This window comes from Neopsephotus bourkii, unplaced genomic scaffold (assembly GCF_033783945.1).
Source record: "Neopsephotus bourkii isolate Nb327-2 ecotype Australia unplaced genomic scaffold, CSIRO-AGI_Nbou_v1 NB_860, whole genome shotgun sequence".
Classification (NCBI taxonomy): Eukaryota; Metazoa; Chordata; class Aves; order Psittaciformes; family Psittacidae; genus Neopsephotus; species Neopsephotus bourkii.
In genome coordinates, this window is record NW_026901356.1 from 1456623 (window position 1) to 1481393 (window position 24771).

The 24771-nt window shown below is 40.3% G+C and overlaps 1 protein-coding gene across 1 annotated transcript in view; it reads right to left on the reverse strand.

The window, feature by feature from the left end:
• MPPED2 (metallophosphoesterase domain containing 2) overlaps positions 1 to 24771 on the reverse strand; it is a 276881-nt gene that overhangs the window by 68499 nt on the left and 183611 nt on the right. The window lies entirely within an intron of this gene.

Sequence of the window (24771 nt, forward strand, 5' to 3'; positions counted from 1 at the left end):
ACCAGTGCCAGTGCCTCAGCACCCTCACAGGGAAGGATTTCTTACTAATACCTAATCTAACTTTACTCTCTTTAAGCTTAAAGCCATTTCCCCTTGTCCTGTCACTACATGCCCTTTGAAGTAAATGTTTTTTCATTGCAATGGTGGGAAATTTTGTGATGAAATATTTTTAATGACGTTGTGTTAATTTTCAAAAACTGACACTTTTTTTATGGAATACTTCAGTCTTAATGAACATTCAGCATTAAAGTGTGTGGATCAATTTAGGATTTAGAATCTTACTTGCATAGCCTGACCTCAAATCTATTATCTTACACATATATTTTACAGTCTAATTTAGATTTTTTTAAAAATACGTCATTAAATGTTTACTTGGACAGCTTGTATTTTGTCTCCCTGATCTGGATAAGTGCTCATACCTTGGCAATATTTGCATATCAGGGCTTGTTCATACTGATTAATTGGAAAAACTGGTTTAAAGAGTCCATTTTCTCACACTCTTTTATTCTCACATTTTTCAAGGAAGAATGCCTTGGAAATCTTGGAAAATAATCCAAAACCAGCATTTCTAATCTAACTCTAAGTTTCCATTACAATGTACTGTATCTGCTATGTAATGATCTCTGATTTATGAAAACTAAATCTGTTTCTTGATGTTCCACTAGGCTCTGTCAAATACAAGGGTATTTGTGATTATGTGCCAATTGATGGAGTTATTGTAGCTACAGCCCAGCAACACTGAGACAAAGTGCTGTGCAACTGTATGATTATGGAGCCAAATTCTCATGCTGCTGACAGCAGAAGCTTCAACAGAAATGTCTAATATCTGGCAATATTAGAACTCATGGCCTAAAAAAGCTCTAGAAAGAGAGTACCATGCAGAATGCAATAGCAAATAGAAAAAAAAATCATCCTTTCTTCTAAAGAATAAGCACCAAAAAATTGGCCTTTGATGCTGAGAGTTTCCCAATAATAATTTTTCCAGTACTGAGTACAGATATATGGGTCAGGTCTGATCATTTCTTCTTGCTATGAATATAAAAAAAGAACACAGTTTCACACTGTGTAAAATTATACTCTAAAGCTCTACGAGTGGTATGGAAGTTATATAGTCAGTGGACTATTAAACAATGCAAATATGAAATTTGATAATCAAAGATTATGCTGTAATGGGTCCCAGATGCAGCAATCACATTAGACACAATTTCATTAATTGTGGGAGGCTATGTAAAGCACAAGAATAGACTACTTTTCAGATATAATGCATTTTATTTTATTCACAAAGGTAAAAAATCCAGCTCTTTCTGACTACTGATAACAAAAAACACATCTCGGTATTCTGTTGTTATCTATTGGACTTTTTTGGTGTTTATGAAGATTTCATAGAATCATAGAATGGTTTGGGTTGGGAAGGACCTTAAGATCATCTAGTTCCAACCCCCTGCCATGGAAAGGAACGCCTCATCCTAGATCATGTTGCCCAAGGTTTTGTCTTCTCTGAATAGAATTCTGGATTAAAACCTCAGAATCCAAAAATATTTTAAGTATATGGATTCTATTACATGAGAGACAATGTGACTAATTTTCCTTGGCATAATTTGGAAAAGCAAGTCACAAAGTTATTTTTTTCCTCAAATATAATGCAATCATAGTTAATAGCTAACCAAGATTCTTGGACAAGTTATCACAATAGATAGGTATCTAATATAACAGGTAAGGTTGAACTATTGGAGTGATTCTTGCTCAAATAATAATTAATAATAAAACAAAAGAAACAAACCAAAACCAACTAGAGTTACTCACCTTGTAGCTAGGAAAAAGGCAACTAAAGGAAATACTAATACTCATTACGGTGAATTATACAGAAATGCCCACAGATACAATGCCTGTACAGCAGCACTCAAATATGAACCCATTAAGAGGGACATATGAGTATAATACTCCTCAAAGGCTGTTGATCACGTTTTCTAGATCACTATCAGAGACTTTACACTGAGCTGTCTAAAAGGCTTCCTCTTTCATTTACAGAATAACAGAAGTGACTGAAGCAATGGATGCAATTCACCACAACATATTGTCTTGGAAAGTCAAACAGAAAGACTCTTCCAGGGAACTATGACTAAAGAAAACACATCTGAAAATTTAAAGAAATGCAACTCTACTGATCTGTTATCCACAACGAATTTCAAGTCAGGTGCTCATAATTTTCCCTAGAAAATTCACTAGAAAAAGTGGACTCACAGAAAGAAGATCGTTTTTATTATTTGTCCTGCTGACAGAAATACTGTTTTCCTTCTTCAAAACTATCAGGCAGGCAGGCAGAAAGCCTTAAAAAGTATACATTTGATTTTTTTAATAAACCAACTGTTTTATACCCATATAGAGCCATGTACTTATAAGCTGTGGTCTGTTTTTTTATTCTGTATCTTGGAGGAGAATCAGGCTAAAATATAAATAAAATCAGGCTAAAGTGAAAATTTCACTCCTACCCTAAAATTCATTTGACCAATGGATTTGATTTGTCAATATTTTACGTAGGTTTTGCAAAATACACTAATACAAGAAGTCGTGAAGTGTGTTGGTGTTTCTTGCATTTTCCATTTTGCATTTTATGATTATGAAATCGTTAGTTTGGAAGGACTCTAAAGAGTTCATGTAGTCCAGCCTCCTGCTCAAAGCTAGATGAGACCAGGCCAGACTGCCTTAGGCTTTATCCAGGTATGTCTTGAAAATCTCCAAGAAAACAGAATCTACAGCCTCTCTGGCAAACCTGTTCCAATGATTAATTATCCCACAATGGATTTTTTCCCATATACCTAATCCAAAACATTCCTGCTTCCACCTACCAGCATTATCTCATTCTCCCACCACTATATACCTCACCTAAGAACCTGGATCCATTTTCTTGGTAGCTTCTTAGGTATGGAATTCTCATTTTTCTTTGAACAGATGAAAGATTTCTATTTGCTTGGACTGCAAACAGTGCAAGTAACAATGCCTATAAATGGGAAATATCACATTGCATTCCATTTTACCTTCCTACCCACTGATATGTCTAAATATTTTGCACAATAATATTTATATTTTAGGAATATTTTTAAAGATGCAGGATTTTTTTCAAAAAGATGGGCAGGGTTAGCAACATATAATTTAGTTTGAATGACAGATGACAACTCAAGACCAGGAGTTAAACTACTTTCAATTTTCTCATTAAATGTTCCCCTACCTGGTATCACCATTCCTACTCTGACTACAAAGCCAGCAGCAGTGAATAAAGAAAATATATCTTTAAATAACAAGCCAAAACCCTGCCAAAGCCTTGGCTTAAATAACACCCCAGTAATTAAGACAAAAAGACAAACTACATGAGAAATAGCAGACAGATGGGCTTCTGAAAGTAACTTTCAGAATCATTGTCAGCTATCAGAGAAGGCTCATCTCATAGCATGCATCCTGGGAACATTTCTTTTTCCATTATATTGTAAAGAACATCTCACAAGCATTACTTCTGGAGCACAAGAGCATCTCAGAAGCAGATGCAAGCTTTGCCATCACCAGATACCCTGCTGCGGCTTTACGTTTTATACGCTTAGAAATTCAGTGCACTCACATTCCCCTGGCCAATTTGTTTGAATTGAAAATATTTTCCACTTGTTTTAATGACAGAAAAACATCCTTGAGCCTGCAGGTAAAACTGAATTAATTTTTTTGTCAGAGCTTTGATAAAGGTCTGGTTCTTTAGCAGCTATTAGATAACTAAGAGGTTGCAGCAACAGTTTGAAATGGCCTTTGTCAATTCTTGCTAACTTATTTTTATTTGAAAACTATAATCATGAGCAACCCACATCGCTAGTGACATTTGAGGACAGACTGTAAAGTTTTAAAGCTGTTTTGATGAAAAGACAAAGAAAATACACTCCATTAATTAAAAAGTATATCTGTCTAGTTTGAAATTGGATTCTACATCCAATGTGCATTTTCATTTCATGAATGGTCCTTTATATTTTCCCACTATAATGAAAATGAATCTACTTTGTTCGCATCAAACACAAACAGACTGAGACTGAAGAAAGAGCATGTCTTGGTTTATCACCCCATACTCTTTCAACTCTTTTCTTAGTTAACTGTGTCCCAGCTCCTGTGAAACTGGTGAATTTCCACCCTTAATAAAGGAGGGACAATGGATCATTTTGGCATGTCTTTGTAGGCTCTGTAAGATAGTAAGATGTGAGCCAGCACAAGACAAAGCGCAGGGTTGAGAAATGCAAGAACACATGAATCTTCAAGAATAATGGGAACTGCAAAGCTCTTTGGGGAAACTGATCCTTTTCCATTCTGGTACCTGTACAAGTTGTCAGTGTTCTGGTGTTTTCTCAGTTCACTGATTGAGGACAGCTTCTCCCTGGTGTAAACCATTGACTTCATTTGTTCATGTCATGAAGATAATTGCACATTCAACTAGCCATAGAATTGTGCATGTAACAGCTTGCAAATTTTCCTGCAGAAGGCCAGGAAAGTTCCACCACTGTCAGAGAATCAGCAAGGGATCCTTCTCATGGCAGATGAATCCACTCAATGCTCCTCTGCTACTGTTCTGAAATTCAGGTGACAGCCTTCCCTTTTAGGAGCACATTAGAATTAAAAACAATACACTGGGGCTCCTACAGAGCCAACAGCAATTTTAAAGAAACAAAAGAAAGCTTAATTATGTCACCTAGTTTACATTAATTGCCTTATGGCACCAGAAATGGCAAAGAACTGTCAAAAGCTCCATTTCTTCTGTTCATTACAGGACTTGTCCGCATCTTTTGAGAATTCTGAATTCAGCTTTTGAATTAGAGTGTCCAGCTTTCCATGAACTTTACAATTAAACCAAACCTAGAGGAGGAGCAGATTCAAGTGTAGGCCATGTATGATATTTTCATACATTGTCCCACAATGCATCCAAATTTGCATCAGATTTTTGGTTATCCCAAAATAAGATTTGTTTGTAAGCAAAACCAGATATAGCTGTGAAATAACTCTGCTTCTTCAGTCTTTTCCGATAAAGAGGCTTAAATAATTTTTGTAGTAATCTTAAAGAAAGCCATAAAGAAAGAATCATAATAGAGCAAAGCCTTTGGGGCTTTTCTATTTGTTTGCTTCTTCCTAAGACCATGTTTAATGATCCCTTGCTCAGGAAAGGCCAGTACAGCCTCAGTTCAGGCAGAATTCAAGTAGGAATATGTAAGCTCTGGTAACTGAATTTACTTGTTAAGAGCCACTATAAGCATAAGGTAACTTCCCATTCCTCTTTTTTTCCTTTAAGCAAGCATGGAAATCAAGGTCCAACTCTCAGGACCAAATGTTCAGATACTGTCAGTCCACAGTTCTCAGCCTCAAGACAAGTAGGCTGGCCTCCCCAGGTGATGGTACTACTCCACAGCCTAGAAAATATGAAGGCTAAGAAACACAAGCATTAGAAAAAGGAGAAACTAACATTGTTGCCTCCAAGCTTCCTAAGTCATACTGTGTACTTGCAGTCCTTTGAATTCAAACCTTTTCAATCAAAAAGAAACCCTAGTGAATTACTATTAATGACTGTAAGAGTACAAGTAATACACTGCCTGCCAAAGCAAAATGTTCTGTGCTAAAGACAAATAAAGCTGCAATGAGATCTAAATATGCACAATTTACCTTGAAGAATTTCTAGAAAACTTAATGACTAATTTTTCCTCTGAGCTATAGCAGATTTCATGGGCTATTAAAGTTGCACATAGGCAGCAACTGGAGAAAATACAAGTCAGAGTAATACCTCAGAGGAAATACCCCATTAAAAACACAATTTGTCCTAGCCCTTACTTCCTAAGGCAAAGACTTTTATTGTCAGAATCATAGTAAAAGCAAACTACAAAATAATAAAATTAATCTGACTGGGAGACTGCCACTCTTCTGCCACAGCTGCAGTCAATGCTACAAACTGAAGGGACTGCACATGCTACTGTGAAAGTCATTGAGCTCAGAAATTATTCTTTCTGTCTGAAAGCCATCTGGAAGACCATGATCCAATGACAAGAAACAAGCAGAAAGACTGCTACAGCATATTCCTACTAACAGGGATCCTGCTGCCTTCTAAAATCCGTTGTTATTTCCAGCCTAAATTTATTCATCAGCAGGTTTAGAACTATTTATCCCTCAGCTGACACTGTACCTTAGGTAAAGCATTTTGCCATCCTGATATATACTTCCCACTACATTTATGAAGACACATGTTTCCGCCTTATTTTGCTAGGGTTTACAGAAGCAGCTTTCTTGGCCAAATTCTTGGCCAAATTGCTGAGGTAAGCAGCTCGAGAGAGGAGGCCTTGAACACCGGAGCGGGGGGAGATCAGCGTCCAGGAGCCTCAACTCAGAGCGACAAGAGCAGAGCCACCGAGGGAGCCTCAAGTCCTCGACAGGACCTGCCCAGGAGCCGGCAGCTCAGCTCCCGCGAGCAGGGACTCACAGGGGGCGGAGCCAGGAGGAACGACGCCAGCCCTGATTGGTTAAAAACCTGCCCCAGGGAGCGCGGGGAGGCAGTTTCCGCGGCAGTTCGAGCGGGATGGTGAGCACTCGCTGTACGACCAGGGCCCGGTGTGGGAGCTCTGCTCTGGCTGCCCCGGCGGTGGCCACCGTAGGCACTCAGACAGAGCCGATGAGAGGGGAGGCTGCAGTGCAGACTCTGGGGTATAGAGAGTGCCTGCACTACTCTGGTGAGGGAAAGGTAGGCAATGGGCAGGGCTGCACTCGGTGCTCCCTGGTTGAGGTCCTCCTGCAGCAGGTGGCTGAGCTGCAGGAAACTATTAATAGGCTACAGGATATCAGGGTAGCTGAGAGAAAACAGGAATGCTTGCTCCCTGCCCAAACTACGCAGAGTCCTCAAGCTTCCCCTGTAGCTCGTGGAGGAAAGAAGGAGGTTGTTAACCCTTGAAGCTGGGAATTGGTGACAAAAAAAAAACAACAAAAAAGGAGGAAAAGGACAATTAAAAGCAAGGGACTTCCTCCTGAACCTGTTGCCCCCACGCAGAACCGCTTTGCTGTCCTGCAGGAGCTCATGAGGAAACACACTTGCGCCAGAAACAGCCGGCTGATGCACTAGTAAAGAAGATCTCTACTGGTGCTGCCAGGAAAAAGCGGTGGGTCATAGTAGTAGGGGATTCTACTTTGAAAGGGACAGAAGCACTCGTCTGTCGGCCTGACCTGGTCTCCAGGCAGGTGTGTTGCCTACCAGGGGCATGGATCAGGGATGTGGCAGAGAGGCTGCCTGCTCTGGTAAGCCCCACGGACTATTACACACTTCTGGTGATACATGTGGGTGCTAGGGATATAGATAGTGGTAGCCTGGGGAACATAAAGGACTACAGAGCCCTGGGAGAGGTGGTTAAGGGCTTTGGAGCTCAGACTGTCTTTTCGTCTATTCTCCAAGATACAGGGGAGGACCTAAAAAAAGCTAGGAGGATTAGCCAGGTTAATAAATGGTTAAAAGGGTGGTGTCACAGTCAGGGGTTTGTGGGTGTCTTGAACATGGGACCCAAGTTTGTAGGCCAGGTCTAGCGGGGGCTGGTAGAGCTGGTCCAAGAAAGAAGGGGACGGGCAGTTTTGGTAGGAGGCTTGCCAGACTGGTCAAGGAGGCTTTAAACTAGATGTGTTGGGGGGAGGGGGTCATCATTCCATCCCAACTCTCCCAGTAAGTTGCCAGCACCTATAATAAATGCTTGGACCAATGCAGAGATATTCCAGCTGCTCCAGCCAATGAGCCAGCTTCATTTGGAGCTCGGCTCAGATGCCTCTATACAAATGCCCGTAGCATGGGGAACAAACAAGAGGAATTAGAGCTGTGTGCTCGTCTACAGGGGTATGATATAATAGGCATCACAGAAACATGGTGGGATGGCTCCTATGACTGGAGTGTTGGAATGGAAGGTTACAGACTCTTTAGAAAAGACAGGCCTGGCAGGCACGGAGGGGAGTTGCCCTTTATGTTAGGGATAGGCTGGAGTGTATGGAACTCTATCTGGGGACAGGTGAGCAGATAACAAAGAGCTTGTGGGTCAGGGTTAAAGGGAAAACAGCGATGGGAGACTTTACTGTGGGGATCTGTTATAGACCACCTGATCAAGAGTAATCTGTGGATGAAGCACTGTATAGACAGATAGGAAAAGCCTCACGCTCACAGGCCCTCGTTCTCATGGGTGACTTCAACCACCCTGACATCTGTTGGAATGACGGTACGGCCTGGCACAAGCAGTTCAGGAAGTTCCTCGATTGTGTGGAAGACAACTTCCTTCTGCAAGTAATAGAGGAGCCGAGAAGGAGAGGTGCCATGCTTGACCTTGTGCTCACCAACAGGGAAGAGCTCGTTGGAAACGTGACGCTACAGGGCAGCCTTGGATGCGGTGACCATGAGATGGTTGAATTTGAGATCCTCAGGACAGTGAGAAGAGCGTGCAGCAAGCTCACTGCCCTAGACTTCAAAAAAGCAGACTTCAGCCTCTTCAGGAACCTGCTTAGTAAGGTTCCATGGGATATAGCCCTAGAGGGCAGGGGGGCTCAAGACTCTTGGTTGGTCTTCAAGGATCACCTGCTACAAGCTCAGGAGTGTTGCATCCCAACTAGAAGGAAGTGTAGCAGGAGGGCCAGGAGACCTCCTTGGATGGATAAGGAGCTCCTGAGGAAAATTCAAATGAAAAAAGAGTTTTATAGAAAGTGGAAGCAAGGACAGGAAGCCTGGGAAGAGTACAGGGTTATTGTCGGGGAAGCTAGAGACCAGGTTAGGAAAGCTAAGGCCCAGTTAGAATTAAACTTGGCTAGGGATATTAAGGATAACAGGAAGGGATTCTACGGGTACATAGCAAATAAGAAACAGATTAGGGAGAACATAGGCCCCCTCAGTAAGCTCTCGGGTTAAATAGCTACACAGGATTTGGAGAAGGCTGAGGCTCTGAATGACTTCTTTGCCTCGGTCTTCTCTAGCAAAGGCTCTGACCACACCACCCAAGTCTTGGAAGGCAGATGCAGGGACTGTGAGAATGAAGACCTTGGGCCCACTGTAGGAGAGGAATTGGTTCGAGACCATCTTAAAAACCTGAACGTGCACAAGTCCATGGGTCCTGATGAAATCCATCCGCGCGTCCTGAAGGAGCTGGCCATCATATTTGAAAAATCGTGGCAGTCAGGTGAAGTTCCCGACGACTGGAAAAAGGGAAATATAACCCCCATTTTCAAGAAGGGGAAAATGGATGACCTGGGGAATTACAGACCAGTCAGTCTCACCTCTGTGCCTGGCAAAATCTTGGAGCAGATTCTCCTGGAAGGCATGCTAAGGCACATGAAAAACAACAAGGTGCTTGGTGACAGCCAGCATGGCTTCACCAAGGGGAAATCCTGCCTGACCAATTTGGTGGCCTTCTATGATGGGGCTACAGAACTGATGGACAGGGGTAGAGCAGTTGATGTCATCTACCTCGATTTGTGTAAAGCGTTCGACACTGTCCCACACAACATTCTTGTCTCTGAATTGGAGAGACATCAATTTGATGAATGGACCACTCAGTGGATAAAGAACTGGCTGGATGGCCGCACACAAAGAGTTGTGGTCAACAGCTCAATATCCAGCTGGAGACCAGTAACGAGTGGTGTCCCTCAGGGACCAGTGTTGGGCCTGGTCTTGTTTAACATCTTCGTCGCTGACAGTGGGATTGAGTGCGCCCTCAGCAAGTTTGCCGATGACACCAAGCTGTGTGGTTCGGTTGATACGCTGGAGGGAAGGAATGCCATCCAGAGGGACCTTGACACGTTTGTGAGGTGGGCTGATGCCAACCTCATGAAGTTTAACCATGCCAAGTGCAAGGTCCTACACCTGGGTCGGAGCAATCCCAGGCACAGCTACAGGCTGGGCAGAGAAGAGATTCAGAGCAGCCCTGCGAAGAAGGACTTGGGTGTGCTGGTAGATGAGAAAATGAACATGAGCCAGCTTCAGTGTGCGCTTGCAGCCCAGAAAGCCAACCATATCCTGAGCTGCATCAAAAGGAGCGTGACCAGCAGGTCAAAGGAGGTGATCCTGCCCCTTTATTCTGCTCTTGTGAGACCTCACTTGGAGTATTGTGTACAGTTCTGGTGTCCTCAGCATAAAAAGGACATGGATCTGTAGGAACAAGTCCAGAGGAGGGCCACGAGAATGATCAGGGGACTGGAGCACCTCCCATATGAAGATAGGCTGAGAAAGTTGGGACTGTTCAGCCTGGAGAAGAGAAGGCTGCGTGGAGACCTCATAGCAGCCTTCCAGTATCTGGAGGGGGCATATAGGGATGCTGGGGATGGACTCTTCATTAGGGACTGTAGTGACAGGACAAGGGGTAATGGGTTAAAACTTAAACAGGGGAAGTTTAGATTGGATATAAGAAGGAAATTCTTTCCTGTTAGGGTGGCGAGGCACTGGAATAGGTTGTCCAGGGAGGTTGTGAATGCTTCATCCCTGCCAGTGTTCAAGACTTGGGTAATATGGTTTAGAGCGAGGTATCCCTGCCCATGGCAGGGGGGTTGGAACTTACTGATCTTAAGGTGCTTTCCAACCGTAACTATTCTATGATTCTATGATTCTGTAATGCCACATTATATAGCACTGCCTCTGTTCCAGATGAGCAACACACAAACGAGCTCTAGTCCTACAACCATTTCCCATACTCATCTGAACAATGCACACGCTCCAGCTTAACTTCATCTGAATCGGCTGACCTGTACCATACATACAGTCTACCTGAGTTCTTACCTATACAATGTAATTTCCCCTGTTCGATATCCCTGAGCATCATGTTTGTCATTTTCACTGCCATAGCACTGCTGAAACATTATCATCTTGCAGCTTAGTATACTCATGTGTTGCTTCTCATCAGTCTACACCCTGCTGAAGCTCTAGCTAATAGCAGAAATTCTCACAACTACCTGCATGACCTTGCAATTCATTACTCTATTTCATCCTATTTCATCCTAGTTTCTATTAATCTTACTTAACTGGTTTCTCCTAATCTTTGAATCGAATCATGTTTTCAATCTTTAGGACATCAATGAATACACATACTATTTACAACAGGGTAAATAAATCCTAATACAATAGTAAAGACGTTCCTGGAGCCCGTCTGAGTAACATCTAATGTAGTCTCCTTGCTTATAGAAGAGTCAAATTGAACAAGGTTATCAGGATGATCTATTACAATCTGTCTTAAAAGCTTTTTGCTGTTGTTCCTTTGTTTCTGTTTACTTTTTCAGTTGCTAAGTTCACAATCCTTTCATGCTGTTAATTCATACTCATGGGTATACAGCTGCATGCTTTTGTGGTGCGTTGCTGGTTTTCTTTGGTTGGTTGGTTTTTTAATTATAGATGTTATGTACCGTATTCTCCTGGTTTTATATATCTTGTCCAGAAACATGGGCAAGGAAAAAAAAAGGGAAAAGCAGGAAAATTTTCCATTTTCTCTTGCACATATACAGATAATTGATAAATCTTGAAAAAAAAAAAAAAATGTAACAAAACACAGATTTGCTTCATTGACAATAACTCCATTTAGTTGTAGCATCCTACAGTTCATTGCAGAGCAAAAGATATAATAAACTTTTTCACCTAAAACTTGCAGCCATTTTTCTCACATAATATATTTCCTACGATATAAAGTTTGCCATTTGCTTGAAAGGCAGAATCAAGTTATTCCCTAATTAAGAAATACATGTCTTGTTTAACTGGAAGGGATCCAGATTCAAATAGTTGAACGTTCTTTTTTGTCACTGTTAAAAAAAAAGAATTCTTTATATTTTCAGGAAATAGCATCTGTTATTTCTTGAAGATTTAATTCCTGGAAGATGACTGTTATCTCAGACCTGGGTAGATTGAGTATCAGGGACAGTTTTACACTGGACTGTACTGGAATACTTGAGTACTAGACTTAAAACCATAGTCTCTATACACCTTTAATATTCCAATTTGCATATCTAGGAGTTGCACTTTTTCAGTGAAGTGCTGCAGAGAGATCCTTGAACATCATGCCAAGGCCAGACTTGCATATGTCTGATCTCACAGTGTGGGCTGGGAGTTATGTCTGTCTTGATATTAAAATTCTGACCTGCACACACCCACTGGAAAACAAGTATGCCATGTCACCTGCATGGAAACCTATGCTTTTGAAATCCTGAGTCTTAACTGCTGCTTGTTGGCAATGAGTAATTTCTTTCTAAAACTTGGTTTTACCCCCATGAGCTGGGACTTGAGAATATCTGGTAGATATCATTATTTAGAAGGCTTAAAAGCAAGGACTCCTCTTTTCCCCAGTCTTACAGTACCCATGATAAATTTGTCTTCATTTTCCTTATTAAGGGTTCCCAGATTATAGGGATCAGTGTCTTAGAAAACTATATAATAACTTTCCACAGTTTCTGTTTTCTGCTAAAAGGAGTTGGAAGGAAAGAAATTCATCAGATAAGGGGAAAAAAAAAAATCAAACAGCTAAATAGGTCATTCAAGTCTTATAATAATATCCAGTATCCAGGAGCAAGTGATGACATTGGTAGTCAGGAAGATAAATTGAGAATACACAATGCTGGCATCTCTAGTACATGTGATGCTCTATGAGGTAACCCTTAAATTCATTATCAAGTGTATGAACTTGAAAATATGTACAAGAATATGCAGTACAGCTCCACAGCTTTACAATATCTGCATCTGAAGCCACTAAAATACAGTGGCTTAAATAGTGCTTAGAATCCTTTAAATAGTACTGAAGGTCCTCTCACTGTGGCAAAACCACTTCTCTGATCTCACTTTTGCCTTAGCCAGTGTTGGCTTTTGGATCATGGTCACTTCAGTTAGCCAGCCAAGGAACTCATTAAAGAGCTTCCTCTCTCAATGAAACTGATCAGTTGATTTCATCAGCAGCTTTGCTCTACTCACATAAATACAGTGACACACTTCCTGCAACCTCATCTGAAGCCATAAAAAGGTTATCTCTAATGAGAAAATGGTTGTGGACATACAATGGAACTAACTTTTCTCAAGCTGATTCCAAACGTACCTACTGAGCCTTCTATTTTTCTTTAACAAGTTCAAACCCAACAAATTGATAACTGGTAACTGGTGCCTGAAGTCTACTTCCTTACCTTTCCCGTACCCTCAGACCTCAGTTGTTTGTGGTCAGTGAGAGATCTGCCTTGAGCATTTTACACTTATTAAATTACTCATCAGGATTCCATGGGCTGCAATGAACACATCAGCTCTCAGCTCTTCTCCCAAGACTGCATCTATAGCACTATAACATCATACATACCCTTTCCAGGTTATTTAACAAAGGGCATATTATATAGCAGTAGTTTTCTCTCTCCGTGCCTTGCCTACTCAGCTCTCTTGTGAAGATTTTATGTCTGCTACTTATGGAAACTGAGATGTGAAGCAAAAATCTCTGTTTGGAGCTACTAAATCATATGTGGCCTGTAACTGTGGGATTCACAGTATTTACAGACACCCAGAAATTTTAGCAGATAGATAGATATATTATCAGTTTCTTTCTGAAGTATTTTTATATAAAAGTAATTAAAATAAAAATTAGAATTCAAGAAGAGAAACATTTTTCTGACCATGTACATTAATGTCATGCAATAAAAAAGTGATAAAATGTTACAGCAAACCAGAACAGCAAACAGTGGACAAGACCAACAAAATAGTGAAGCACGAAATCAGACTCTGCAACTCAAAGAGAGTTATAAAGCAGGTATGTTTATTATGGTGCCGAGTGCAAGGGGGATCACTCCTCCTAACATGCACACCAATGGGTTAAGCAAGCAGATATTTATTACACACAAACATGCATATTCATTAGGTTCCCAAGAGTTCGACTGGGATATTACAATTAGTTTAGGTACTCATTATCATAAGTCTCCTCCCTTTTGGTGTTTGCGCACTGCTCTCCAATGGTCATGGGCAGGGGTCTTCAAGATGAAGTAAGCAGCCTTCCTCAGGGTGCACTTTTCACCTTTGGCACAGTTGGATGCCCCAGTAATCACAAATTAGCTGAAACCAACCGTATCTGCAAGTTTCTGATAGCTGGCAAAGATTTAGAAGTGTGACCTTCGTACAAAATTCATTGCAAGCAGAACAGGATGGGCAGACAAGGAGTATCCTAAGCTAGCAGATGTTTGGGAGGCACTGTCTCCAAACTAACTGATAATTAGAAATAATTCCCTCTTGTTAGTAAGACTACTAAATTCAGTTATCACACCACAGGCTTACAACACAAACATTGTTCTCTATCTTAGTCCTAAGTTAAGTTAAAAGTATTTTAAACCTGTTTTCCAGGCACTTGTTTTCCTTATATCAATAGGAGGCTGCAAAATGATAACCATTTAATGCTACTGAAAGCTCCCTACTTCTTCAGGACTGAAAGAAAGAATAAAGACTAATAAAAATCAGATTTTCATTAACAACCTGCTTGACAACATTACATAGGAAAACAAGGAGTACAAGTTGGAGTAAATATTACTCCTTTTTAAGGTTTACAAAATAGTAGAGACGAGTGAGGCTCCCTCTTAGGACATGGAAAGGCTACTTGAAGTGGGGAGGAACGCCCCTCAGCATCCAAGCTGTGCAATAAGGTGGTGGAAATGAGATGGAGAAAAGCACTCTATATACTTTTATAAACATCTTCTTTCCCCCTCCCAAACAAAGAGTATTAGAAGTGGAAGGGCTGCAGTCTTCCTATCCACTTTCAGAGCAATTCTACATCTAAGACACCAGCAGGAACGATTATGCTTAATGCTCCATGTTTTCTTGAGCACTGTTTTCCATGCCTCTCATACACAGGGGCAAGCAAAAAGGCCCAAAATAATGTCACTGCATTTAAAGACAGATGTATTATCACCACTCCTACAGTGAGAGCTCTGAAACTTCTGTTTTGCACAGACCTAGATCTAGAAAGGACAGAGCATAGCAGGAATCTGGCCAGCAGCCAGAAGGCTTAAAGTGCAGTTTCATTTAGTTTTGCTTGTCTCAATGCTGTAAAATTTGCTTTAGCTGCGCAGCACCTTTTAGCAACGTGAACTTTTACTCAAGAACCACGAGATGGCACCCCAACAAGACACAAAACCGCTTAATTGTCAGCAGCTATGCTCCTCCTCATTTATATAATTAATAAAGAAATTGAGGACTGTTTCTTCTTCAGGCAGTACAAGTGGATTTCTGCGCAGTGACTTTTCTATGCCTATAAAGTTCAGCAGACAGTGTTTAGACTGCTCCATTTCAAGCTATCTGTCTAATACTGAAACAGACACAACATAAATCAATATTTTAAAAGGCCATCGGTGATTACAGGTATCCGATTTCAAGGTTATTTTAACCACATTTAGTAACCCACATTTCACAAGCTGGCTCATTCCATTTGTCTGCATGACACCTGCCCCGTTCCTTCCTCCCACACCACCATCTGATTTCTCTGCCTACCCCTGTGCCCTGCCTGGCATCTCACACTCCCCCTGTCACACAGACGTGCCTATTGAGTGGGCCTTCACTACCCAACACCTGCCATGGAGGTAGGTGAGGAGGGTCCCACACACCTAAGTGGGGGGCAGGATTTGTTGTTGGGAAGAGTTTCTCTGGTCCTTGGCAAGATAAGGGGGACTCCAGGATCCTAAAGGGAACAATGAACCGTATTTTCTGATGTCAGTGTAGCCAAGACTCTGGCTGGAGGTTCCAGCCATCAAGCAGCTTTAGTTTTATGCCATAAGCAAGCTTTCCATCTTCTGCCATAGTGCCAGATACACGAGTATCTACATAACTGGCTAAGCAGCCAGTACACCTCACTGGAGCAGTCTGGTACAGTGCATGCTCAGTCACACAATACAGACAGCTTCTGCTGTCTGTTAGGCCCTCACAGCTATTTTTTTTAATACCCTAGTATAGTGCTTCTGATCACTACAATTCACATCCCCTAGACCATCACAATGTTTCACGTTCCTGTTGCGTATCAGGAACAGCATCTCTAAGTTTTCCCTGTGGATTGGAGAGGACTTGAAAGGATGATATTATAACATGGCATAAACTGATTTGTGCTCTCCACTACTCAACTTCCAATGATCACCAATGAAACAACATCAAATTAAGAAGCCATTAACACAATACCTAAAATAAACCACCTCCAAATAAGCTTTCTAAACCTGCGTTTGTCTGAATAAATATGGGACCCGTGCACTGCAACCCAAAATGTGTTCAGCCCTCGGTAGGCAAAAGGCTCCCAATACTCTGAATTAAGTAAAAGTGATTTTCTGACTCCTACCACATTGTATTTTTCCTTAATTCAGGGTATTTAAGGTGCTCAGATATTTATGGTTCAACATCTCTTATTCATTTCGGAAAACTAATGATTTATACAATTATAAAATCATACAAATATTTATGCAAATTTGTAACCCATACAAATAACCTAAAGTTAATACTTCAGCTCAAGCCCAAACCTGCCAATTTTGTACGTATTTATAAATAAAGCCTCTGGTTTTAATTATAATTGTCTGGAAAAAATACACCTTCATCAGGAATGTAGTCAAATACAGCACTTTGGGGTTTTATTTCATCATTCTGCTAATGTAACCTAAGAAATGAGATTTGTTTTTTTAACAGAGCTATATACTGGGCTGGCATCTGGCTGTCACTGTAAAGCTATTTCTTTAAGCTTCAGATGTGTTTCCTCATTAAAGCTTTGCAATACCAATTCCTGCAGTAGTTTCATGAAGCTTCTTTGCAAATTGGCAATCTGATCACAAACTCCTACAGCTCACAGAGCAACTCCAACACTAAACCCAGTGCAATAACAGCCCTGTGACCTAGAATGAAGATTCCAGAGGACTGTGAGAAAAGTCCTTAAAAAAATATTTAGAATTCCTAAAAGCAGTGAACATTGTAGATACAGAAGGTCAGATAAAATGTTAAAATCACAGCTGGAAGTGGCTATGGCTGTATGCATTCTTCTAAACCTATTTTTCTTAAGCAATTTGACCTAAAAATTACTGTATTTCCAAAAAAGAATATGGGTCAGGTATCTTCAGCTTTATTTAGTAACCCAAACAACATGGACTTTTCGTCCATTTTCCAAGTGTGCTGAATTGTTCTGCATCAACTTTATTGTGGTATCAATACACACTGTCAGCAAGATTCAAATAAGCCTCAAGTATCAAGCTGTAGTTTGAAAACAACTAGCCAATGCTGTTGTCTATAAGTGAATAAGGCATAGTCCTGCCAAACTTAATGTTTCAGAAGAAACGCACAATTTTTTAAGGTTAGATATAAGGAAGAAGTTCTTTACTGTGAGCACTGGAACAGGTTGCTCAAAGAAGTGGTAAATGCTCCATCCCTGGCAGTGTTCAAGGCCAGGTTGGACAGAATGACATGTCTGGTGTGAGGCACCCCTGCCCATGGCAGGAAGTTGGAACTAAATGATGTTAAGGTCATTTCCAATCCAAATCATTCTATGATTCAATGATTCTATCCTAAATTCACCTTCTTAAAATTCACCTTAGCAAATGCTTGCCCAGCTTCTTCACATGGTTCAGAACATAAAAGGAATACTGATGCATGTTTAAAGTGTCTGAAACATTTTCTGTCTGTATTTCCAGGTTTAAGAAAATATGAACATGACAGAGCAGTGAAACAACCTACATAGAAAAAAAAAAATGCACTCATTCCTCACACAAAGTCCTAATGACAGCCTTTGTCCTTTGGATTGAAGTCATTATTCAATATTTGGGTCTTGAAGTATTTACATAGAAGTTTCTAAGAATTAAATATTTCTCTTCACAGAATCTGGGTACTTTTCTTGCAAATGCCATCAGGAAAGAAAACCAGAAGAATTCTTATCTCAGCAGTTACCAGGTTTGCCACTCAGCAGTTTGTGTCAATGAAGTATCTCAGCTTTCCCTCAAACGATTACTTTTAGGAAGCGTATGCAGTACCAAAGCCCTCAAATGCAGTTATATTTGATTTGGCCTTTCAAATGAATACTCAGATATCATTATTTGGTTTTCATTTTGGTTTGGATTTCAAAATTCAATCAGCTCTGATTAATGTGGATTAAAAAGGTAATGTTCAGGTAAATGTCTCTTTAGCAACCTAAAATCTTTGTTCTCCAAAACAGAAATAAATAAATTAAAAAAAAAAAAAAATCCAATCCCTTTTTTCCAGAGATTTACCACTTCAAAGGTAGATACCAAATGGCATATTTCAAATTTATTGAAAACTTACTCTACAAAGATGATTTCAATGAAGCAGGGGGTATCTAAGGTCCCTTGCAACCCAAACCAGTCTATGATTCATTGGATTTCCTGCCAGCTTTCTCATCTGACTGCCCAGAAGCCTACCAAGCTGGGCTGCTGAGGATGTTACATTTCCAAGGCAGGGGAACCCAGTGCTTCCAGTATTTGCAAGCTGCTCAAGCAGTCTATGTATATGCTCTGGCTTCAACAGACAGTAACTTGAAAGAATATAACCTGGAGCAACTCCACAATGAAAAGACCTCCTTTCTATGGAACATTCAAAACTGTCTGAAATAGAGCTGGGCAACAGATCTGTCTCTATGCAAGACCAGCAAAACCAAACCATAAGGAATCTTATCAGATGCAGCCTCAGACCCCTGTTTCTAGTTTCTTCAACTTGTATCCTCATAGAAACATCTCTGCACTTTGCCTGTATGCTGTTGACAGTGAATCTCATACAGACCCAAGAACTTCTCTCATAACAAAAAGGAAATCCTAGCTGGTTATGTGTTAGTGGACTATATGACTTTAAATATATTGTATATCACATCTTTCCCTTGCTTTGTCAACTTTTTTCTAGTATAACTAATCTATTTTGTTAAGTCCATTAAGCTGCTTTCTTGTCCTTGTTGAAAAACACTAGTCATACCTAAAGAGCTTAAAATAAAACAGTAGTGCTCCAGGACAGTCACAGGATCAAAACTGCTACTTATGCACATACAGAGAAGCTATTCATAGGAAAAATATCCTAACAGATACCACTGGAGTTATCAAATGGTCTTATATAAGAAGACAAGATCACACTGTGGTTTTGCAAGAGCAAACAGCTAATGGTTGTAAGAATCTCCTCACTAAACAGGGTAAGAAAATGCAGCTGGTTTATGCCTAGAAGTATGGCATAAAAGTCACCCAGGAATTGATTTATATCATGCAAGACAAAAAACTATAGGAAAAATAACTGAAGGACAGTAACAGAAACCTCTGTATTGTTCCTTGCACTGTTCTGTGATTGGGATGTTGTCAGGGTTCTATTGGAGAAAAGCCCAGTGCCAGACCCTGTTTCAGTTTGTGATCCCAAGAGTGAAATTAAGATGCAAACGAGGTCAAGCACCATAATCAGTTAGTAAGTTCCTTACAAATTACAAAAAGAGTTATTATAAAAAAGGTAAATTATTGTAATAAAGGGGACAGTGATAGGACAGATTAGAAAAAAGGTAGAAAATGAAGCAAGGATTTGAGGTGCAGAGAGAGAGAGAGAGAGAGAGAGAGAGAGAGAGAGAAGTTCACCACCATGGATCCAGCAGTGTCCTGGGGATCCATTGCTGTTGTTGTCAGTGGTGGGAGTTCTTCAGGGTTCACAATTGGTATCGGAGCAGTGTCCCCCAGGAGTCCGTCGGAGGGGTTTGTCCTTGTGGAGGCATCCTTCTGAGTCATCCCCTTGAAGGTACGCCATAGAGAGTGTCTTGTGGAGTTGCCCTCATGGCTGTCTCGTAGAGGGTGCCCCTCAGGGTCCGTAGTAGTCATCGGTGGAGAGTGTCCTAATGGAGGTGTCCTCCTGGCATTCTCATGGCAATGGCTCCTTGGCAATGTGCCTCTTGGTGATTACCTTTTCCCCCTTTTATAATGAGCTGGGGGGAGCACCTCTGCTCTTCATGTCATGTATTACATGTTCCTGGTGGACCAGTTTCACTGGTCTTGTTCTTCAACTGCACATGTCTGCACACACACAGGTGTCTGCAGCAGTTCTTGGGATAATGGGTAGCAATTCCCCACACCAATCCTCAAGAGTCTAATCTCAGCTCTATCCCACTCATCCTTCAGGCAATGGATGGTGGAGTTCCAGTTCAGATCCTCACACCCTTTTCCCAGGCAATGGATATTGGAGTCTTATCTCAACTCCTCTCACCCATCTCTGAGGCAAAGACAGGTGGATTTCCAGCTCATCTTCTCAGACCAGTCTTTGACACAATGGACAGGGGCGTCTGATTTCAGATCAGTCTCTCACAGATGTAGAAGACTGCTCCAAGTAATGGACACAAGTACCTCAAAAGCTTTCTAAATTTCTATGTTACTAAATGCATAGTCAGTGCATTCTAGCATTTTGTTTATACTCCTGAGGATAAAGTATTCTGCTTGCATATGGGTGGCTACATGAATTCTTTATTAATGATTAACTCTTCAGCTGACACCAATTTCAACTCTACAGCTATGTGCTCAGCAGGTCCAAGCTGCTTCAAGTTTTGCATCATCAGTATTAGGAAATAAAAACAGTATCAGTAAAAACTGTATTGAACAACAGAGATCAACTACCCAATGCGGTTACCACTAAAGCCAATAAAGGTCTCTCCAATAACTTTAGTAAGAACCACAGTAAACCCCAAAGGCATATGCAGAGATAATGAAATCACAAAAGTCATCTCCCACTAGTAATAAGCAAGAAAAACAACAGCAACAAAAGGGAAAGACACTCCAGTCAATTTACTTAATGCAGGCCTGTGCTGCTGTGCTGTAAAATACCAACCCCACACAGGGAGTCCTGAAGCAGAGATTCAGAAACAATTTGCAATCTGTGTATTTCAAGGATATCAATTTAGCCAGTCAGTGGGTGGCAGAAATAAGGTATTTTGCTTTAAATATCTCAGGTTACATTTGGACCTGTGCAGAAAAATATCTGGAAAAACATAAAAAAGGGGAGAGGATGTATACTCAGTCAAGACAAGCAGTGAAGAAACTTGGCACAAGCACATATTATACTCTGTATGATGGCACTGAAGCACACAACTCCAAAATTAAGAGAACAAACTCTTCATTCTGTTCTAACATCTAGAAATTTAATTAAGCCACAGATTTAAGCACCTTATACATGACTTGAGACATACTTTCCATGAGAAACAGCTTGTAGATGCAGAAACTATTACCTGCAGTAACATCTGTTTAGTAAGTCCTTAAATATGCAACCGCAACCATGAATCTAACAAACCTAAGATCACATCCCTTGACATATTTAAAAGAATATATGAGAAGCTAAAGCTAGTCTGCAGCTGGAATAATTTACAGATAAGACTTGCCTTTGATACCAGATATTGTGCAAATTCCCCACTGACTTCAGTAGGAGCACAGCAATCTCTGTTGGCAGGGGTCTTGAACATTAAGCACTAGCTGTTCCAATCCAACTCTTCCATTTCCAATCAGAATGCAATTACAGGAAGCTGAAGCAACTCAGGGCTTGCTAGAGCTTGGATTCCACACAATAGACCCACTAGTAATCCTAGAAAGGCAGAGAAAGAGCACGGATTGCTTTGCCCCAAACCAAACAGACCATTTGCAAAGACATTTCAGATAGATTAGCTAGCTCCAAGGGTGTGCAGAACACATGCAGGTCTATCTGAATCTTTCTGTGTAGACATGCCACAGTAACTTTCTGTTTCCTGAAAAGTAAACCACTACAGAATTACAGAAGTATGGCTTCAGTAATTCCTCTTTGACAATCTGGGCAACACCTAGCATTCAGCCTAGAAGCATCATGTCAGCTGCTAAAGCTAAAATGGGCAACACTACTTAAGAACTAAACAGATAAAACCACTACTTAAATATTGCTGTAGCATGTGAAAAGGAACACAATGTGATGTGTTCTTTCCTCTGACATTACTACCTAAATTGAAATATTAGCAATTTAAAATGGAAAGCATTTCTGTTTCAGAAATAGATTCAAAATTCAGTAACACAAAACCTACATGTAATGCTCACATATATGTAAAAATGATAGCTCTCTGGATAAATAACATTGGCTGTTCCCTTCACAATACCATAATCTTTTTTAAACTAATGGGATTATAAACTAGAAGGAGTATTATACAGTTAGCATATAAACATTTCTCAGAGGCATGTACTAATAAGCTTAGAAAAAACTGTACTTACCCAGCATCTCGGCCATCACAAGAAGCAATTTCTTTAGTGTATATTTCTAACAAAAGGTGTGGGAACAAAATCAAGGTTAACCAACTAACAACTCACCAAATTACCACTCCTCAGGTGATAGTGTGGTGGCTACTTGATTTCAATTTGTAATTTTCTATCACCTTAAAAATGCATATTCATTTAATCACATTATGAATTTAGCAGAGCTGATAACTAGAGAGCCAGCCTAAAACTAATGATTACAGAAACAAATGTCTTTGAAGTGAAATATTCTTGCTTGTATTGTGTTTACAATGTTCCCTGTTAAGCTCCCCCCTCATTCCCACTCCCCCCAATCAATCCCATCACTTTCACTGCTACAGCTGTTCATCTCATTGTGGAAAAAACACCAATGTTGTAAAACACTGCTGGGTTGGGGTTTTTTTTCTTTTTAATTAGAATGATTTCCCTAATTTATGTTGTCACATGTGAGGAGGCTGAATGGGCCAGAGCAAGGAACTAGGGGATAGAAGAAACAGCATGCACTTGCTGCTTGTGAAACTATGGGTTTAGTGAATGTGTCTGATTTCTTCAAACCATGAAACAGACCACTGCAACTGAGAGATTAGATATTTTCTGTACTGTCCTTTCCAAGCGGACAAATTTAGTTTTATTTAATTTGCATAAATTAGTACTTAGAAAGGCCAGACCCTCAGCAGGGATATAACAAATCGTAATCAGCTTTTGTCTGGCATCTCTGGAATTAATGATTTATAGCAAGTGAGAATCTTTTCCAAGAAGACAGACTGTGTTGACACTAAATGACACAAAAGACCATTATCAAACCATCACAGAGTTCATATGAGTGAAGAGGAAGATGTCTGCTTTCTTGACCTCTTTATGTATTTAATTGAGCTGTGTTGTAATTCAAACAAAGCTATTATTACAGGAGATGTCCAGGGAAAATACATGGATCACTTTGTGACTTCAGTGTGACAGGAATTCATTAACAAATTAAGGTACTGCAGACTGGATGGAAACTGGAACAGATGGCCTGTCTGCAGGACCACAGGAAAGTATGAGATACTTGAAGGGCTCATTTGTAAAAGCCATTTTGAAAAGTACCCAGTCTGCAGGACAACTAATAAGCCAGTGAGAATTTCTTTTCATTATGAAGTACTTTTAACTGCATGTCCTTGCCTGATTCTCTTTTAGGGATTGATTTCCGTAAAAGTCAGACTGGCCACAACAGAACAGTCATAACAAAGTGAGACTGGCTGTTCTGGGTGGGCGATAGTAAATACAGTACTAGTGTTAGTCATTTTCCCCAAAAGTGATATGTGAAGCTCAACAAAGCAATTTCTCTGTGTTATTCTGGTGTAGAGGCACACATTACTAACTTGTGAATGCAGGCAAAGGGCAGTGAGTCGGGGGACACTACTCACAGTACTCACAGAATCTTTTAGCCTCACAGTAAACTAGGTAATGTATTCAAGGTGAGTTTGCATGGTTGCCTATTAAAAATATTAGCATTTTCCCTGTAACATGACAATACTTGATCTGAGATCTCTGGCAGAAAACATGTATGGAGCCTCACTATGACATCTTAATAGTCCCTTTCAACAATACAGACATCCCTTACATAAGTTTAACCAAATGTGACCATTTGACAGACAGGACTCAGGACTGCTACACGGGGGTAGAAATCTGAATTTTGAAAAATCACAGTGGTATGCTAAAGAGAGGTGGAGTTACTCATGGCTTAACAAAACTCACAGTACTAGCTTTCTCAGACCACAGATCAATAAACAAGTACATATGCAGCTCACTGGGTAAAACCTAATTCAGAGAAAAGCAATTATGACTGAAACACTTTAAAACTCAGGAACATTTTCATTAACCAAGAATTAACCATTCTGGGAAGGTCTCCGTTATGAATTACCAGAAGACCAGCTTGCACCCCAAACCTATCATTCTGAGAGCTGACATAAAACACAGACAGAACACCTGAACTTTTCCAAAATCAGGCTTCTCAACCTTGTTTCAAATTGTGGAACAGCTCAGCCCTTTCTAAATGCCACTGAATCAAACCCAGTGAAACTTCTAAAAAGACATTGAGACAGTAACCTTCACCATCATTTCCTATGTTTTGCTTTCCTTTTTATGTCTTAAGAAGGCTTAATCTCACTGTCTGGCTGAACGTTAATCCTCTTTCACCAAGTACCAAGCTAATGCTCCCTACATTGATACACTGGAAATCCTCCAGGTGTAAGTTACACATGATTTAGTATAAAAGGTGAGCGTAGAGCTTTCTTGTCACTACAGCTATTACCAGGAAGGCAAGCAGAATACAGGTGAGTTTTCCTCAGCTCCTGCTAGAAATCTTTTTTCAAATTGCAAACACTGAATGTAATTAATTGCTTCTGAAAAATAGAATTGTTTTTCCTTTTTTTTTTTTTTCTTTTCTCCTGCTGTGTTTTCTTTCTCCTTATGGGCAAGACATTTTCTATACAGAAATGCAGATAAAAATATTTCACTGAAAGCGGTATGGTACTTTGCTATTATTATTCTGCAAAGTTT